The sequence below is a fragment of the Diadema setosum genome, chromosome 12 (assembly GCF_964275005.1).
Source record: "Diadema setosum chromosome 12, eeDiaSeto1, whole genome shotgun sequence".
NCBI lineage: Eukaryota > Metazoa > Echinodermata > Echinoidea > Diadematoida > Diadematidae > Diadema > Diadema setosum.
In genome coordinates, this window is record NC_092696.1 from 31430598 (window position 1) to 31452627 (window position 22030).

A 22030-nucleotide genomic window follows, 5' to 3' on the forward strand; every position below is an offset into this window, starting at 1 on the left:
GTTTTTTTTTTTTTTCTAAAAGCCACGATCATAAATGTTTTATATAATTTATCACCAAATGTTCTGAATAATAACAAGACATGAAGTGAGTGGCATAGCGATTCAGATTAAACTCACACAGCAAGTTATACGACAACTGCATTATACGAGGAATGGAATCATTTAACACAACAATATCATTCCTAAACGGTAATAACACAAGTGTACAGGATTGTATATATCAAAACAATTTCCCAAATTCATAGGACCTGTTCCAGTTCTGAAAACCAATTTTGAGTACAGCTGTTGAGGTTGTAGATTATGCACTCACACAGGGGAGCCACAACACACACACACACACACACACACACACACACACACACACACACACGAGCACACACAAGGAATCTTATTTTCGTTCGACATGATATTTCTAGAATAGTCCATACCAATATTCAAGTTGTGTCACTCACCACTTGGTTATAGTGCACCATAAACACCACTCCTGACACTGTGTGTTCTGGTGTATAGGACTCTAGTGTGTATTCATTCCATCCTTCTCCCACTGCCCTTGCTGCCTCCTCAGTGTGACATTCAAACGCAATGTCAACGCATAGCTCCCGGTAATGATCATAAGACTTCATCAGGCCCTTAATGATACCCAGGCCGAATTCAATCCCTGAAGCCGAGGTGAAGTACAGTACGTAGCGAAACTCCTCAGGTCGACTAAGAAGTTTGTTTTTCACTTCGTCGTACTTAGGACGATCATTGTCGAATAAATACTTAATATATACCCCTGCAATGTATTCTTGAAACAGTTTGTGGGGAAAAGAAACAGTTGATGTAACCAAAGATGAAATGTTGACATCGCGCCGACGTTCCCTTGTGATGACATCTTTTTCTATAGTTAAAACACCCACTCTGCAACATGTGACCATGGCGTCATGACACTCTCTAAATTGTTCTTCAGGAAATGAGAGATTCCTGTCAAATAAACCATCGAACGCTATCTCACTTATTTCCAGAATTGCCCTACCAGCTTCCTTTAAATGTCCAACAATGTTCTCATTTTGTAGATTTTCACATTTTTTTTATGCGTAGTGTTCTATCAGGAAAGAGATCATTTCTTCAAAAATCTGGGAGAAAGTGTGCAATTTTTGAATTTCTCTTCGCCTTTCTTCACTGAAGTCGTTCCACAGAAGGCAAAGCATTGCACAGTAAATAGGAAACGGGGCCATGTTCGACCGGATGACATCATTTTCCTGCATAAAACGGATTAAGCTTTCTGCAAGATTGTCCTTCCCTCTAATCCGAAAGTACCTCCTAATATAAGTTGATAAATTATCCTTGTTAAATCCTTCGACGTTAAGAAAAGTGTAAGTTTCGGCAAGACTCTTGTCCATCATGAATTCATCTGTCCTCCATGGGCGTGTTGTCACGATGACTTTGCATGAATTGTATTGCTCTGTTCCTAGAATGCGAATGACCTCACTGCTGCTCGTTTTACTTAATTTTTCGTCAAACTCGTCGAAACCATCAAAGATAATGAGAATCCTACCCAGATTCGTTGAAATAAAATCATCTATTTTCTTCTTTGTTGCCGTATTTGAATGAGAGAGGTAAGTTTTGACAATACCACCAATACTTGTTGCGTTCTTCATATCTCGAAGAGGTATTAGGAGTACCATGTCCAGATCCTGGAGAATCCGTCCCTGGCACCAGTCCCAGGCAATCTTAGCGCAAAGCGTTGTTTTACCGACACCTCCCTCACCCTGGATCAGAAGTCGCTTTGAAAGATTTCCATTTTCATTGTTTGTCAGAAGATCGTCGTATGTTATTGGTGTTTTACGCTTGCTACTTTGGTCTATTATATTTAAATTCGTATAAATATCATCCAATTCAACACGTTCCATAAAGTTGAGGGGATCTACCATGACCTTGCTTCGTGATACACGGTAGTACTCCTTCAGCTCTTTCTTGCATTGCTGTACTTGTTCCTTTGTAAGCGATGGTGGTTCTTAGAAGAGAAACCAAAATGATAGAAAAAAAAAACACCACGAAATCATAAAATCAGTATTACAAATATATGAGTGTACATAGATACCCGCAGACACTTAGGAATAACCTGTATACAGAGAGAGAGAGAGAGAGAGAGAGAGGGATAGAGGGTGAAGAGAGAGAGAAAGAAGGCCTGTGATATAATACATCGTTCTTTCTAATAACTGTGTTACATAATACAGAGTGATCATTGCACAAAGAATGTAGTTCAAAGAGATGAGATTCCATGATCTTGACAATATAAAAGTCACTGTACATAATGGAATAGTGCATTTTTTAAGACAACGAATAAGATTGTGATTATCTACATATTTTTCTCACCCAGCATTAATTCTTCTTCCTCGTGAAATCTCTCTGGTATGTTTGGTCTTCGCCAAAAGGGGTTCCAGTCACATCCTGAAATATTATCATCATCAATAAGAACAAGAGCGTCACTATAAATGATAATTTTCATACACAGTATATCAGGGGCACAACTAATTTTCAACACCTTTCTCGTTTCCCCTCTTTTCACTATCAGATTCTCTCAAGAATAGTATTGCTTTCGACTTGTGGTATGATCCATTACTTCATGATAAAAATGTGTACTTGATTTGACATAGAGAGATCATTGCTAACAATAAATTTGGAAGTTCTACTTACATGGGACAATTTTTCGGTCTCCGTAATGTTGACAAGTACATGTATAAGTAATAGTTCTTGTTTTTTGTATCAAAACTATGGAAAAGCATATATAAAAACAAAGAAATGCACACTTATACGCACACATACATATACACACGGACACACAGACACACACACGCATAATCATTAACGTAACAAATGCAAATATCTAACCTTAAAGAAAATAAACCAATACCTTTACGAGGTCGGTATTCCGGATGTTTGCTTTGCAGATATTTCCCAACAAAGATAAACAAGATGATTATGGCAACAGGCACACCAATAATGAGTCCAACGATGAGACTCATATTAACACGTTTTCCTGAAACTTAATAGAGACACAAATTGATGAAACACGTTAGTCAGTCATTACTCCATTTAGAAAACTGTAGAATAAACACATATGAATACTAAGATATACAATACAATATTTACATGTTAATATTTTGGTATATGTGTTTTGTATGTACGTGTGTGTGTGCGTGTGTGTGTCTGTGTGTGGGTGTGTGTGTGTGTGTGTGTGAGAGAGAGAGAAATAGATAGATAAATAGATAGAGAGAGAGAGAGAGGGAGGGGAGAGAACTTTTTTTTTTTTTTTTGCTCGATGGTGAAAACGAAGTGGTTGTTTGCCTGAATACATATCTGACCTTGCACCACAAAACCAGCAAAAAGTCGCCAGATATGGATTTTTCGTTAAGGCAAGATTGTGAAAGAGCAGACTCTAACCTTCAAAATTATGAATAACTCAATTCAAATGGACTTCCCGAACCTACATAAATATTGGAAGAAAAGCACACACCCTGGAAAGTGTGAAATGAGAAAAGAGGCTCTGAAGTACGGGGTCTATTCAAGCGCTTAATCTTTATCAAGCGGTGCTAAACTGTGCAACGGATGGGACAAAAACAGGATGTTAACCACCGTAGCAACAACAATGAGGATATGTTCTATCAACACGCTATGTTCATGATTAATCCCAACTTTCAAAGAAGTAGCGTTATCCTTTCAAGAAATGAAAAGGGACCTGTACGACGTACCTGATGACACTACTCTACCAGAAATGGTTGTAGAAAAACTGCTGGAAAATACTTTCCCATTCATGTTAAGATCACAAATTTAAGAATAAGACGAAGACACAACTAGCTCTTGCAGAACGTATACAAAACTTAAACTCGACTTAGTTGACCGGTTTCACCTTTTTTGAGTTATCATGTTAAATCAAGGGTTGCGATGTGTTGTTTGTTTTGTGATGCACGGGCACATCATCATCACTATAATGACAAAACAAATTATTCAAAGGACACAATTCTAATATTGAGTAATCCTATGAGGCCGACAGCAACGCCTCATTACGGCCAACGAGCTCGACGTTGATGAAAGATCCATGACCATGAGTTACACAGCTCACGAGTCATGCAACCTGACAGCTTGACAACAGGTAAAAAAGGTCATGAGTCCAGCACGAGGCAAACAAGGCCTGCGAGTCCGACACTCCATAGACCAAAAAAGCCCAATAACAACAACAACAAACAAACAAAAACAAAAACAAAAAAAAAAAACGGTTTACGAGACCAACACTGCATAATTATGATAGTAATAAGTGTCGGACTTGTGCACCTATTTTAATACCTAAGCTCATGCCTTCATATACTTGCCTATAGAAGTGTTGATAGCACGGACTGTGCGACTCGTGTGCTGTATTATATAGCTCGGTGGTGTCGGACTTGTGACGCATAACCCTGTCAACTATTGTCAGTTTCTTTTTTTCTTCTTCTTCTTCTATTCCTTCTTCTTCTTCTTCTTCTTCTTCTTCGTTCTCTCCTTCTTTTTCGTTCTCTTCTTCTTCTTCTACTCCTACTTTTTGCTTTTTATTCCATGGAATTGGTTAAAGTTTCTCTTGAATGCATCTTTTCTTCTCTTTTTGTAGTAAATTGCAGAACAGTAAAATGGACACTTTTTTGTGCGGAAAGGTTACTTTGCTCAAAATATGAATGAACGAATTATACTTCCCCGTTACAAATCTCAACAAGGACATTGGTTTATTTCTTTTTTTCATTTCATTTCATTTATTTCATTCTTTCTCTCTTTTTCGGCAAACATAACACGAAATGAATCAGAGGATATAACAAAGGCATCTAATTCGACTTTACATGGTAGATAATAGTTAACAAATGCAAAATTAAACATGCATACCGGCAAAATACAAATTATGTCTGGAGAAAAAAAGAAGAAGAAAGAATTGAGAGGTCCGCTGAAAAGTATGCTTGTAAATTGTGGACCACTCAAATGATTCTTCATGTGAACATATTCGTTTACAAAGACAGGTTAGAACAAAACAGGACAGAACAAGACAGGAGAAACACACGACATTACATGACTTGACAGAAAGATATACATTGAAAGTAATAAAGCACCAAAGAATAATGGAAAGAAAGGAAAGAAAGAAAAGGAAACATGAAAGGAAAAGCCAGCATGCTAAACATCGGAATCGAAAGAGGGAATTGAGATGCTTTAGAGCTCGACAGTAATTATTCAGAAACATAAAATTGGCAACATTTCACGAAACCTGGTGAATGCAGAACTGTGATTTCTCGGGTCGACGTTCCATTCAGCGAGTCACCGGTAGCCACGAAAATGAAGGTTTGCTCTGTCCCGTGTTTAGCTGAAACAGTGATCGTCTCGAGAACCTCTCGTATGTGCGGTCAGAAAGTGTATTCTGTTGTGAAACCACGGAATTCAGTGTCTTTCCCGACTCCTCGGTCCATAGCATGGAAACGTTAGGTTTGAATCCACTCACGACACACGTAAGAGTAAAGTAAGGGGTATCGTAAGGAGATTGATATGTACAACGGCTTTGACGAGATTGACTCCTATCAGCACACTCCTCAATCGTATGTCCTGATGCCATCGCTAGGGGGAAAAATCATTTTGAAATGACATATACGTATCCCAATCTTAAGGCGGCAAAAAACTGACATGGCATGATATCACCCGTTACTCTGCGGAGATGTAATGAAAAATTGTTTTCGCTTTTGTTTTGTTTTCTTTTTCTTTTTCTTTGGATTTGCTTTTTTTTTTTTACAAATCAGACTACAAGCTGAACAATGGTCAGATAAAGAAACATTATTATAAAAAGTGGATGATTACACAAAATAAACAAAATTCTCTTGTTCACATTTGAATTCGAAATTTAGGATGATTGCATCTATATAGCTTTATAACTTAATACCAGTTCACTATTAATGTTAATACAGCTAAAAAGTTATAATATGACAAAATCAAAAGTGATCAATCATAACGAAATGAAACGGAAAGAAAAATCATAACTTATAGAGTTGTTATAAAGCTAGTAAAAAGAAATCCAATTATGCAAAATGCAAATATGTGACAAATGACTGAACCTGTTTGAGTATGACTTCTACAAGTCAAACTGTTTAGTTTTTAATAGAAAACTCGTTCATCAAAAGTCTTCCTTTGTTTGAAAGTGGGTGGTCGCTATGGTAACGCCTTTGTAAAAGCTGCTCTTTTAGGGAAAAAGACCTTAATGTAATTTGTATAAAAACATTATTCATGACTGATTTATACAGAAAGTTCACATATTAACTGTCCGGAGTCTACATCTATTTCGTTTTAAGGCATGAAAGGTAATGTCAAATAGGACAGATGCTGTGATGAAACCACAATGTGAAAAAGTCCCCCCCAACAACAACGAAAAAAGAATACAAGGACCATTTGCTAAAAGCTATTTTAAATGTAAATCTTCCTCAACGTATATATATATTATATATAATATATATAATATATAAATATATATATATATATATATATATATATATTATATATATATTATGAATATATATATATATCTATACATATACATATAATAATATTATAGTTTTTCTGTACAAAGTTATCTTTATTATCTTGATTTATTTGTTTGCTGTGAAACTTGTGATATGAAAACATTCTCAAATACGTCATCGTAGCAAATCAAATAAATAATGTATTGCTTTGTCAAAAAGAAACTAAAGGGAAGGTTAAATGTGCTAGTGAGAAAATGAACAATATGCCGTGTATATTAACATGCTGTCACTAACAACACTAATATTCCTTATGTCTCATGTTGTATTTCTTTCAAACAAAAGGTTTGATTGCAGTTATCCTTAGTCTCAGGTATCCGTCACCACAATTGCTCTTGAAATTGGCTGTGCCTCTAGTAATATTTCATAAGTCAATGTGACAAAACTATTATTCAGCCTGCGTGTGTAAGCTTCTTCTTTTTTTTTTTTGTATTAACCGGTAACTTGATTAATAACAATATTTTTCCTTGTCACTAATTCTGACATAAATAGAGACAGATGTTACTTACAACTAATCGTCATGATGGTGGAATTTCCAATACTTTGCGAAGTCTTCAGCAGCACCTGACAATAGTAACGACCCTCATCTGCCACCTCCAAGCTGCTGATGACGAGACTGAAGTTCTTGTCGATATCAAACCGTTCCTCCAAGCTATCAAAATTTCCTTCGAAGTATCTAGCCTTAGGCGTCTTCTGTTCGGGGTTCAAAAAGTCCTCCTTTTCCCAGTACACATCTTGAGGCTCCTCACTGATGTCACACCGCAACAGCATGTCTTCTCCTTTCCATCCTTGAACGTTGGGGGCAGTGCCTACCACTGACGCTAGACAGCAGAAATTTGAGTTGGCGTGATTGTATCCATGCAATGGGCCTCATACATATGGCTTTCTTCTCTAAATTTCTTGTATACATGATACCTGTCATCATACCCCCCGCCGATAATTGGGGAGGTGCAGCAAAGAGATCCTAGTAATTTATTATTATTGATATTATTGTTATTATTGTCATTGTTATTATTATTAGTAATATTAGTGTTATTATCATTAGTATTATTAATATAACTTTTATTTTGATACCCCGGTTTGTCTGGTATAACTACAATAACTTGTTTAGTCAATGTCCTTTTTACGCTTTCGATCATTAAAATACACAGATGAGAAATTTCTTCCCCATACGTAACTTAAGGTTTACAACTTTGGATGAGTTGAGTCTTATTTTTAAGTTGAAGTTGTCCGACAGAATGTACAATAGTAAAAAAAAAAAACCTTAATGTAAATCACAATACTCTCAGTTGTCCTAATAAACCTATATACACTTGTTTTCTTCTCTAGATTTGCTTAAGATGATTACAAAGATGAGATGGAAGAATGATAAAACGCAAATGACATCATCAGCACATAGTCGTGTTCTACTCTTGCACAATTTGAAATTAACCAACAGTGTCCTCAATAAAAAGTCAAAATGTTGTTCGAAAAAAAAAAAAAAAACATCGTAAAGTTATTGAAATGCCAGTTACAGATATTAATCCTAATTAGAGTCAATAGCGATATAATTCTCCGTTGAAGCAACACGAATATTCACGAATAAGCACAAACTGTTTTTATTGCAGTGACGTTACCAGTAAGTGGTGACGATATTACTAGACTAATAATTCAGACGTTTGCACAGCTTGCAAGCATTGTCTGAATGTGACAACTTATAGAATTGGTTCTGTTAGACTTTTTTTTTTCAGACACACTCCGATTCTGCGGAATAAAAAACTAATTAGAAGCAACCACTCAAAAGATGGTGCTGGGAGAGGGAAGGAGAAATAAGGAGTACGTGACGGGCTTACAACTAAAAAGAGCGCAGAGAAATGAGGGGAAAGGGTGTAACAATTAGAGAGAGAAAGATTTTCGACATTCAAAAAGAAGAAAAAAGTATGGAAGAAAGAAACCAGAGTTCAAAATAGCCTAGATTAATCCATGAATCAGAGTGGTCAAAGCCCACAAGACGATTAGCCATATCAGGACAGTATATCGTATAAAGAAGCTGCAAGGATGGCATACTGAACTGCTGGTAGCGAAGTTGACTACAATGCTTCTATCTGTTAAAGCAGGTATAAGAAATAAAATGATGTTGGAATGTGATATGGGATGTTTTATGAAACCAGAGGCAGTCTGGGAAGAAAAAAAAAATAATGTTTTGATTACTAAACACATCATAAAGAGACTAAACAAAATGTTTTTTTTTTTATTGCATCATTAATTTTTATCAAAATAAACAGTTTCGATCTTGTTTTAATTGGACCTGTATGGATAAAGTCTGCTGAACTAGCACAATTCTTAGCAAAAGCTATTGGATTTTTTTTTTTTTTTACCGTCTAGTTGGATGTTTATGATGTGTTAGGTTATGATGACACAAGAAGTAAAAAAAAAAAAAAAAAAAGAAATCAGGCAGTTTTTGATCACAATTGTAGAAAAGGTATCGTATCCCCATTTTAGCCTTATATAAAGGCACGGGGCTTTTAAAACGCGAAAAAAATGATACCAAAATGGATTACCTCTCACAATTTTTGACCTGCTTAATAATATGTATTGTCTAGTAAAAACCTGCATTTCGCAAATGAAATTGGCTGAAAGGTTATTTCTCAATACACAAATTGTACCTGCCCAAAAGGTTCTCGGACAGTTCTCGAAGAGCCAACTCCTTTTCATCAAGACTGGACATCGGCGGACATTATGAGACTAATGTAGGAATTATATTATTGTACTACTACAAAAACAGGACATGTGCACGTATTACTGTACTTTACGAGCGATTAGTGTTTATAATGCTATGCAGTGTGTATTATATATCAGGTCCAAGCGCTTACCTTCGCCATTGTGGCTACAGAACAGAGTAGTAGTCAATGTTAATAGGAGAACGAGGCAGTATCTTCTATCCATCACAGGTAGTCAAAGATTGCAATGATTAATCGAGAGTTAATTGAATGCACGTTAAGATTGTACTGTCTCAGCAGACTGTCAAGTATGCACACTCTAAAAAGATGGCGCCGATTGCACACACACACGCATTCATGCACCGATCCGAGACAGACCGAACTCTTTTGTTGAGTGAGTGAGTGGGAGTTTGCGTATAGAGCAGCCGTTTCCTCGCTGACACGTTTGTGAATTCTTTATTATGTCTCGAATATTATGTTCTTTACAGCTGATTCTTTTGCCACAATTGAATTTGTAGGAGACATGACTGTTTGCTCATATCATGCATGAATGACATCGTACAATATACACATTCTTTTCCCAAATCCAAAGGCAGGCCTCCAATCTGAGTATACAGAAGTGCTATCTGTACAATTAGATTGCGTGGAGTCTTCAATTTAGCGCAGGCGCATGGCACCTCAGCATCCATATTACTATAGTATATAGTTATGATGAATAAAATGGTTGAGGTTCAGTGGTTTACAACGGAAATACCATGCATACACATTTACTCATCTTTTTTTTTTTTTTTTTTTTTTTTTTTCTGAATCAGATTTGCCCGAACAGGACACTGGCATAGCCATGGCTCATCTGATAGCAAATCATATCCACATGTTACGAATACGACAGTAACTCTACCACACACTTCATCGTTCATACAAATGATTGAACCTAAACTTTTTACGGAAGTAGAAATAATGTTTTGGCCGACATGATGTTATTGAAACAAATCAACAGATGGCTTCAATTTGTCAATAGATATGATATTGCTAGGGACATTATAAACACATTTCACAAAATGTTGCCTTATAACACGTGTTAAAGGATTAGTCCTCGGATAAAACCCTAACGAAATCGAAAAAGAAAATATGCCATGTCATGAAATAAGGAGCCTGGTAGACAAGTATGCCATTTGGTTTTGTTGTCGTTGTTGTTGTTGTTGTTGTTGTTGTTGTTTTTGTTTTTGTTGTTTTTGTTGCTGTTTTATACACAAGTGATATAAATACTCCTGAATCTCCACAGGTATAATAACTAATCGCTCGTGACATTTCCAGTGACATTGTCATTAATATGCACATTTTTCGATAGCGTCTTTCGAGGAAAACTTTCACTCGTCTCCTTTGTTGTTTTCCTCACACACGAGAAGGGGATGATCAGTGAAGAAATGGACGAGATCTTAAAAACGAGAAAATGGATAGGAACGCAGTGGTTACTTCAAGCTTGCTCCTAGTACTGACATTGACATAAACAATTATTATGAAAGATTTTTTTTTTTTACATTAATTGTGAGCATGCGTGGGTATAGGCAACACCAAATGCCTTTATGTATACGTGTCCCGTATCTAGGATCTATACAATGTAGAAGAGTCCACTGAGTGGTAAACTATGTGTGACATGATAATAAGTAAAAAAAAAAAAAAAAAGTCTTTGAATTTACATTTGTATAATGGCAGGATGATTAAGAATACAATGATGTATTATACCCTGCATGGAATTTGTACCCAGCGGTTGCCACAGTTTTGAATAACATCAGAGATTTTGAATCGAATCAACCAACAGGTTTTTAACAGCGTGCACATCATAACCTCTTATCCGTTAGGAGCTCCGAGAGTCGTCTCAGTGGTCACGTGATCACATGGCATAAGAAGGAACTAAAGGATTATCTACTTCAATCCATGTCAGATTTGACTTAGGGCCAACATGAAATAAAATGCCCAAACCGATAGAACAGTAAAAGGGGATGGCTAGTAACTGATCAGTGGGAATCAGTGGGAATGCTGGGGGATGATTGTTCCAATTCTTGTGAATACTTTACATAGTTATTGTTGTGTGAAAAATATTTGCCCTATCACTGTACAGACATGTTAATTTGGAAACATCAAACTGCACATTACTTGAATATAGATACATAGATATATTATACTCTAAAATGTGACCGTGCACCTCAAAACGAACATAAAGTCGCACACACTGATTTTGCGTGAGGACTGAAAATAACTGAAATGGGTCAACCTAGACGAACTTAACTTTTTCATATTTTCTGAAAGAGCGCGTCTTCTTTTACATTATGCTAAATTTTAGTATCATAAAACGGGCAGTAAAGTGTGTTTTTTTTTAGCTGTTTATCTCAAACATTTTTGATAGAATAGTGTGATTATGTGTGTCTTTAGAATCCCTTTTTCATTTCTGAAAAACCTTGTCCACACTCTTCACTTTCAACTCTAATAACTTTCGAAAAGATAGCGCTGCTGCTTTGAAAGTTGGCATTAATTATGGACAGAATGTGTTAATGAGGCATGCCTAATTTCAATTAATCTGATAATCCCTTCATTGTTGTTACTCTGGTGGTTTCGTCCTGTTTTTTGTCCCATTCATCGCACAGCCAGCTCGGCTTGGTAAGGATTAAGCGCTTGAATAGTCACTGTACTTCAGAGCCTCTTTTCTCAGTTCACACTTTTCCTGATTTTGTGCTTTCTTTCCAATATTTAGATTAGGTTAGGAGAGTCCATTTGATTTGAGTTATACATTTTTTTAAAGTTTAAAGTCTGCTCTTTCAGAATAATTATGGTCTTAACTAAAAATTCTTCACTAGCGACTTTTTGTTTGTTTTGAGGTGCAGGGTCACAAATGATTCCCACAAGGATTGGAACAATCATCCCCAGCATTCCCACTGATTCCCACTGATCAATTACTAGCCACCCCTTTAATAATCAAACATGATCGAGAGCATAAATTATCGTGAGAAAGATGTAGAACTCCAAGAGTTTGTTGTTTTTTTTTATTTCTATTTTATCATGAAACTATAATGTCGTCCCCAGAAACGTTTTGAAGTATTGGAGCAGGTGAAAAAAAAAAGTTGGTATATGTATATGAAGAGAAAATAACCGATAAGTCCATTTTTTAAGATTTTGAAGTACAGTCTCTGTCATTAAGTACAAAATAATACCTTTTAAATGATATGTAGGTCACTACATATAAAGGTACATTTTTTAAGTTATGGTCAAAAGAAGCAAAACATTTCTTATTATTCTCTTTATTTTTCTTGACCTTTAATCGCAAATATCTCCATTTGGTAAATATGGACATATCGGTTTTTGCGAATAAACTCTTCATATAATATATTCATGAAATATCACACAATCTATCTGATGGGGCCATTTCAGGAGAAAAAAAAAATATCTGTTTGAGTATACACTGTTTCGATTAAGTGCCATGCCATGCCAGGTAGTGGCAGTATGGATCAGACAAATTTTCGCCACGGCACAAATTGTTGCCACCTGAAATTGGCGACAAACTATGCATGGGGCTGACGGCACAAATTGTAGCCCGCCCTCGAAGCACATTTGTGGTGGTGACATTATTCTTGACATAATCATTGGCATACCAACACATTACTAGCATGGCTACATCCATGCAAACAAGCCATGTAAGAAGTCACGGTGAGGTTTCAAGAAAGTGTGTATATGGCATGTCCGGTCGTGTGTGTGTGTGTGTGTGTGTGTGTATATGTGTGTGTGTGTGTGTGTGCGTACGTGTTCTATGTTTTCATGTCAACCGGAAGATCATTATTCAATTCAGACAAGTGTTTATCATTGGCCTGTAAACGTATGCTTGCATATAATGTATCCAGAACTATCTGTAACTCACTTTTGAAATAGCACTAACTGACCTATAATCAAAACAATTATCATGAAAACATGTTTGCAGCTAAACATGCCTAGATAGGCAATACGCTCTGACTTTATCTATAAAAATATGTCTTGTAATTACAGTGTAGAGGACTGGTGTCCAAGCAGAAACAGTTACTGTGTGCATTGATACAAAAGTAACGTTTAAAATTCAGCGTTTGCATTTGGTAGCATGATGTTAAAATACATAATAGTATGCATTATGGATTATGTATTATGCAGCATGGACTTTGTACTCGGCTCAGAGTTTGAATAGAATCACAGATTATGAATAGAATCAAGCAACACGTTCGAACAGTGTGCACATCATAAACATTGTTCTGTAAAGAGATGCGAGAGTTGTGCCAGCATTGACGTGATCACAAGGCATGTGCAAATGGTTAAAAGGGTTAACTATCTATTCATGTGAAATGTGACTTTTTACATGGAAATAATAATGTCCACCCAACAGAACAGAGGATGATCTATAAAAGACACACAATGAGAAAGACGTATAGAATTCCAAGTTTTCTTCATGTTTTCATAAAGCAATAATGTCAGTCCTTACTGCCTCTGGGGGGGTGTTTCATAAAGCTGTTCGTAAAGTTACGAACAGCTTACGAGCGACTGGTGATTAGTTCTTGTGCTGAATTATGGAAATTCTGATAAGTATAGCACATCAGAACTGATCACCAGTCACTCGTAAGTTGTTCGTAACTTTACGAACAGCTTTATGAAACAGGGCCCAGGAAATATAGGAACAGGTAATGAAATTATGTGAACAGGCAAATATGGTGCCAGGTCAGGGTAAAAACTTTTTTTCCGTGTATTTACTACACTTCTATTTTGATTTCTTGCCATGCCATATTAGGTAGCGGCTGTTATGATTATCGAAACCTTTGTATGATACTATCCTGTGTGCTTTCATTTTTATTTTGTGTGAATGAGTGTGTGTGTGTAAACGTCCAGCTCAGTCAAATTTTAAATATTCATTTCATTATATGTCTACATCCTGCCAAGAGACGAGGGGATTCCTCCTATAACTCAAATGGGTTTGTTTTCAGCATTATTTCTGGACTTGAATGATCATTATTACAGCATTCTCTTTTTCTCAATTCGTATGGTATAATAAATTTCGCCACTACAAATCCAACCATTCTTAACACAATACAAATAAAAAGAAGCCTGTCTTTCTTTTCTGTCTCTTTCTCTCTCTCTCTCTCTCTCTCTATGACTCTTTGGAATTTTTAGATTTTTTTCTTGTTTATTTGTTTGTTCCGTGATGGAAAATAGAGACAATGGAGAATAGAAAATTAATCTTAGTTTTCAATGTATCTCTTGTTGTTATATACGTACCGTAATCCAAACAAACCGTGGTAATGCTAGCTTTATGTAAATACAAATGTATGATAATAAATCAGACAAAAAGCTTAATTCGTGTTTAATTTGATAACTCTTTCGTTTGTATGTTTATGAGTGTGTGTGTCTGTCTGTGTGTGTGTTGGATGTATGTGTGTGTATGTGTTTGATGTGTGAATGTCAAAAACAAATTACATTATAATTTGATTGTGTTATGTTCTTTCATACAGTCTGGTTGAGTACTTGGAGTGGATCACTTCACCAGTGTATGCACTCTGCTCTTTGCAATGAATTGAAGTGGGATCTTTTGCGTGCATTCATGGCGTGAGACTCTCTCAAATACGAGACCTCCGTTTTATATCCTATCAGAGGGATAGAAATTTCTTCTACTAAGACGGACATGATAACACACGTCATTACTCAGAAAGACTCAAGGGGAGTTAACCCGTTCCATACTAAATTCTGAAATTCCCATAGACTTAATACACAGGCCACCAGGTTCCCCTATGAAACGGGTTAAGTGCGCGCTTCGATGGGAAGCTGTAGGGAGATACGCTATGACTTTGGAATAACATACTGAGCCACCTTGCCTTGTTACTGATTCGTCGCGTAATGATTGCTTAGAAGGATTTGAATACGATCAACAAGAACAAAAGTTCTGAGCTTAGGGCATTGGGCATGATATAGATAATAATTATGTTAATTGATATGTTGTGCTGATTCTCTACTTTTCTATTATAATTTTATGATATATGTGAAGAGTTTGTTCGCAAAAACCGATAAGTCCATATTTGCCAAATGGAGATATTTGCCATTAAAGGTTAAGAAAAATAACGGGAATAGTAAAAACAAACTTACTTCTTTTGACCATAACTTCAAAAATGTATCTTTATATGTATTGCCCAATATTATCATTTGAAAGGTATGATTTTATACTTTTTTTATGACAGAGACCGTACTTCAAAATCTTCAAAAATGGACTTATCGGTTTTTGCGAACAAACTCTTCATAAATATATGTATATAATTATATACAGTATATATATATATATATATATATATATATATATATATATATCCCTAGTTGGCACCTTAGGGAGACATATTGGGGGGAAGTGTCTTCATTAGGGAGACAACTGGTCATTAAGGAGACAATTTTCGTGTCTCCATTGCGTAAACTGCCATTGAACGTGTAATAATAAATTTACATATAAAACAAATGGAAATGTCTCCCAAATGACCCATCTAGGAGTATATATATATATATATATGAAGAGCTTGTTTGCAAAAACCGATAAGTCCATTTTTGAAGATTTTGAAGTACGGTCTCTGTCATAAAGTACAAAATAATACCTTTTAAATGATACATTGGTCACTACATATAAAGGTATATTTTTGAAGTTATGGTCAAAAGAAGCAACAATTTTCTTATTATTCTCTTTATTTTTCTTGACCTTTAATCGCAAATATCTCCATTTGACAAATATGGACTTATCGGTTTTTGCAAACAAACTCTTCATATATATATATATATATATGTATATATATATAATATGTCATACGACAAATCCTCCATTCTGATTGGTCATGTGTGGTCACTAGTTTTCCCCATTTCCTTCAGGTAAGAATGATACAGCTTCCGCTGACTGAATTCTGCTCAGGCTTCACCAGATTGGCATTGATTCGCCGTAGATGGGGTATTACCAGTTTTAACATGGTATTGGCATAGTCTTGGCATAAGTTGAGAAATCACCAATATGCAAGTTTTTAAACTTACTCATTCTTATTTTAACAATGCTTCCTCGAAGCAGCCGACATCAATTTCTTTACAACATTATGAGGTGAGATTTACTAAATTTTACATATGCATATGATAAGATTTCAATTTAATTCATTGGAAATGTATTCAATTTTAGAAATCATAACATGCATTTCATACTATAAGCGGCATATTGATAAAGAAACTTTATAAAACAATAGCGAGCAATAATGACACATCTTTTGACACAACAAAACATTGTAGTAAATCACATAGAAGAACAGATACGTACTGTACAAAAAATGGATGTACCTAGTGAACATACAGCCCGTGTCATAATGTTGGCCCTTCTAATACCAAAAAAAAAAAAATAATAATAATAAATAAATAAATACAACATACTTTGATTTCGGAAGCCCAATAGAGAGAACAAATTGATATGTAAATGGGACAATACTGGTATACAAAGACAACAGAGAGAGGGAGAGAGAGAGGGAGAGAGAGAGAGAAGGAGGGAGCGAGGGAGGTAAATACATTTTTTTTTTTCAATTCAATTCAAACTTTATTTCATTTTTCGAAAAGAGCATAAACATTTCACTTTCTTTGGTAACAGAGAATGAGGTTACATATAATCAAAACAAAGTAAATTGAGAAAACATAACTGTGGAACCTTGGGGTAACAAATATGTTGTAATGAAAATTGACTGAAGTGATATAGACGATATAACATTACACAAAATTTCGAAAAATGGAGGGACCCACTAAAAAGGCAATGCTTGTAGAATGTGGGCCCCTCAGGTACAGAATGTCAATAGAAAATGAACTGCTGCAAAAGAAGGGAAAAAATTGGGAATAAAGTCAGATAAACAAAAAAGTCTGGAAGCCCAATAAGAAGACAGAATAACAGACAGACACACATACACAGGCGAATGAACATTAAACGAGACTGGGACGACAAAACTTATAAAGGGGGACTTAAACACAAGACAGAACGAGACAAGACTGTCATAATAGGAAGATAATACAACGGACAGAAAGGCAAAACATATCCAGCGATCCTCTTTAGAACTATGTCGAAAAAAAATGGGATGCGTGGAAAGGATACGGAAATATGGAAAAATAGAGATAAATAGATGCGGAATTAATACAAGTAGAATCGAATTTACTCTGTAAGTGACTTAGGACAACAGGGACGAGAAAATATGTGACAGTATATTATTGGTAATCAAAATTCTTCGAAAAGAAATTAAAATGAGCCAACAGGCTGATTCAATTCTGATGTAGGAACATATAACATTGCAATAAAAAAAGTTTTTTTATGTCATTATTCAGAAAATCCCAATAAGATGGGCCAGTATAGTTAAGTGTGTTCTTAGAAAGAATTGTTCGTAAAAGAGGTAAGTGAAATTCATTGGAATGTCGAGTGGGATAGTCATGGAATGATTGATTTCTTTGAAACATAGAATCGAAAATGGAGGGGAGAGAGTTGTTGCTGAACGTACACATAAATTGCCCCAAATTAAGTGAATACAAATCTTTAATTTTTAGCAGCTTATTAGCGGTAAATAACATATTTGAGTGGAAGGGTATGAAAGGATAACTGATGACACGGAGAGCTTTCTTTTGTAGAAGGAACACTCTGTCCAGTAGGTTATGGTGAGTGTTGCCCCAAACTAAAACACCATAATTAAGATAAGGCAATATCAAAGACGAATATAACATAAGTAATGATTTTTGTGGGATGTGCAATTTCATTCTATTTATAACACCTATACTACGTGAGATTGTGTTGGATTTACAATCAATATGTAACTTCCACGAAAGTTTGTCGTCAACAATGATTCCAAGGGATTTAAAATGTGAAACTTGTTCTAAATGAAAATCATTCAAAACTATAGCTGTACTCAAAGTGTCAACAGTATTACTACAATTCATATATTTCGTTTTTGGGGCATTCAACGATGATTTATTGGCTCTTACCCAATTATAAACTTTTCGTAATTTAGCATTGACTTTTTGAACAAGAACATTGACATCATTGTGGGCAAAAAAATACACTGGTATCGTCAGCAAAATGGATCAAGGACAGTACATCGGATGTCTGACAAAAGTCATTAATATAAGCAATGAATAATTATGGCCCTAATAAGCTTCCTTGTGGAACGCCAACATTCACTTCTCTTATTACTGAATAATATTGTCTTTAATTGTAACAAATTGTCTTCTATCTCCTAAATAACTCTTGAACCAATCCAAAGCCTTCCCACGTATTCCGTAATGTGATAACTTGTGGAGTAGAATATCGTGATCAAATGTGTCGAAGGCCTTGGAGAAGTCCAAGAAAATAGTAATTAAATGAGAATTATTATCAATTGCGTGAACTACTTTATCAACAAAATATAAAAGAGCATGAGTTATATCATGCTTCTCTCGAAAGTCAAATTGAGAATTAGTCAAAATATTATGCAACTTCAAAAAAAAATAGTTCTCTTATGAGTTTCTCCATAAGTTTGGACAATGATGATAGTAATGAAATTGGACGATAATTACTGACTTCAGATTTATCATCCTTCTTAAATAATGGAATTATTTTGGCCGTTGAGACAGTGACCTGCAAATGTTTGTCGGGAAGTACAGTTGTAGCTTTGCAATGCGTTTTGGGATGTGCAGAAGAGAAGGAAAATGAAGGAATTTCGTAAATACATTGAAAAGAGACAATTATACACTCGGGAATACGATTATAGCAACAAAATAACGGACACTACGTGATAAAAGTCCTATACAGGCTATCTCGATTTCATGGGATTATAAGATAACAAACATACACACGAATATATATATATATATATATATATATATATATATATATATATATATATATAACGTCTACACCAGCATTCATTTTCTGTGCATTATTAAACAAAGAAAGCATTATTAACACTGCAGTAATGCTAAATTCCAGAAACATCGACGTCCCAGTCATTAGAAACAAAATTATCCATAGCTTAATCCAACAACGCATAATGACGCAGACTGTAATACAGTATTTTCATCGGAATGGTGTATTGTAACTGCAATACTGAAATCACTAATATTGTGTATTTTATTGTTCATGATTGAACGGGCACCGAAATTAATTTTGACGAGAAGAATATTATCCAGATACTCGATGATACAAGTGGGCGAGTCGGATATGACTCGAATTGAAATGAAATATACGTTCACTGATTTAAATGAGTATAAAAGTACGTTCACTTCTCAGGCACATTGCAAACCCAATCTTACTTTTCGAGCAAGCTGGAATCCAAAATGCACAGCTCGAGTAAGGTCCAAATCTAACTTCACTTGCCGAGCAAGGCTCAAACCCAATTCAAACTCTATTTCTCGAGCACGGTACCAACCAGATTTCATTAAATGAGCGAGGCCCAAACTCTATCATATTAGGCGAGAAAGGTACTAATCCAATATCATTTCTCGATCAGGATGAAAACCCACTTCCACTGGTCATGCAGACTGCACGGTGCACTATATTACTCTCCTGTCTGAGTGTACAGTTCCGTGGATCGTGTAGATTTGATTGGGTTCATTCGAGTTGAGTCAAATTCACTGTCTCATTATAGTAATGTTCATCCAGTCACAAAAAAAAAAAAAAATAGTCTAATCCAGAAGCAGGACTAGAAGCTCGTCCTAAAGAAAGCAATATCTATGACATTTCGAAACGCAAAGAGTCTACATTAAAATAATACATAACGAGGAAGAAGACAAAAGGCGATAACATCCTATGAGCTTTAGAATGATAAGGAAGAGTCCCGTTCCAAGACACCTTGTATACACTTTTCGAGAACTACAAGGGAATATCCTTACAATGAACATTCTTTAATATATACTGTACACCCAATATTCGTGAATTATACTGTACAACACACCTGTTCTATATACATGCATTATGGGTAGCTCAATTACAAATTCTTCAGCAAAGAATGTAAAACCGTCTAGCCACGAAATGTATCATAATTGAAGTATAAATCTTAATTAACATGTCAATCAATTGCATGTGATACATTATCCTCTCTATTTTTTGTATTGTTTATTATTAGCCGCATTTACACTTACTAACATCGCGATTTTTAAAATCGCGATATTTTGGTTCCACCGTTTACACTTGCGCAAAAGCATGCGAAGTTTGAGCTTCACGAAACATCGCGATTTTTTGGTCGGTAGTGCGCATGCGTAATTTACCTCTTTTCAACACGGTAGCTGAGTGGAAGCGCGCGCTATTCTGTTCGTTTTCACTGCAGTGCAGTATATTTTGATCACAGCTAGCTGGTTGGAACGTTGAGCCAGGGCTTTTTATCAGTACAATGCACACATAAATTTGTGCTTCTCGAGACTGTTTACTTACGGTAAAACTATATAGTTTGCTATATTACTAGATCACATAGGTGTGTAACACTTCATCTACAGTGCCTCAGCATTCAGGAGGATCATGAAATTTCGCCGATATGACGACAGAGCTACCAAGTCTCACGCATTCTGCGTGAGACTCAAGCATTTAGGGTCTGTGTCACGATCTCACGCATGGCACCCATTTTTCTCACGCATCTGGTGAAGTCTGCAATTTGGGCCAAAAATAAGGAGCATAGCTCAAAGGATTAGAGTGATAGTTGCAATTGAAGGTATATTTCCTTGTTGCCTTTCAAAATTAGTAAAAAATAATCACTTAAGTATGCACCAGATCGCATCATTAAGAACTAATGATTTAAAAAAGCTCCCTACCATGGGAGGGGGACACCCTCTTCGTTCGCATGCGCGCGAGCGCCGAGACGCCGAGTCATAAAAATCTCACTCATAAAAGTTTTTTGAACTTGGCATCTCTGTGACGAAAGTGAGAAGTAGGACTTGAAAGTTAGGACTAGTATTTTATCAGGCGACAGCAAGAAACACTTGTTACGTACTCCTGTATTCCACAAACAACGTATATCGAGAGCAGTATGGGCACTTCCACAATCTGAATCAACGCATTTCTGGGAGAACATTATTTTGTTAAGTCGTCTTGGGGTGATGATACGTGGTTGGAGAACTTCAGGTTTGCTACTAGTAGTAGTTTTCACGTACTAGTTTCATCAGGGAGAGGGAGGTGAGAGACCACGAGCCGATCGAGGATCGGCCGTTTAGACCTGTACACAGCTGTCTATACCGTGTACTACTCTGGCCAGTGACCGACGTACTCTCTACACGTTCCAAAGAGGGATCGGGAGCGCGCGTGAACTCCCGGTGCAATCCGATACCGAAAGTCATGTGTTGAAAAATCGCGATATTTCTGCAGCTTGGGTTTACACTCGCTAACTTCGCCTCAAACTTCGCGATGTTTCAAAAAATCGCACTCCGGCTGGCGATTTTTCTGGCGATGTTTCGAGGGCGTTTGGGTGTAGTTGCTTAGCAACTTACACCCAAATGTCGCGATTTTAGAAAAATCGCGATTTTTCCAAGCAAGTGTAAATTGGCCTGTTCAGTTACAAAGAAATTTCGATATGACGGAAGAAAACTGCCTGTCCCAAGGACTTCGACCAGCACGTGGATTCCACACTAGCGTGACTAGAATGATACCCCCCCCCCTCATGTTTCACTATACAGTGTTATACGTCCCGTCCTCCCTTCGTACCGATTATTGCCCCTTCTTGCTTTTGTTTCCAGACTCGAATGTTGTTTCAATGTCTTCCTTCTATCGTC

The 22030-nt window shown here is 36.1% G+C and overlaps 1 pseudogene; it reads right to left on the reverse strand.

Annotated features, from left to right (window-relative positions):
- LOC140235880 (uncharacterized) overlaps nt 1–9482 on the reverse strand; it is a 31375-nt pseudogene extending 21893 nt beyond the window's left edge.
- Nucleotides 9483–22030: the final 12548 nt, after the last annotated feature.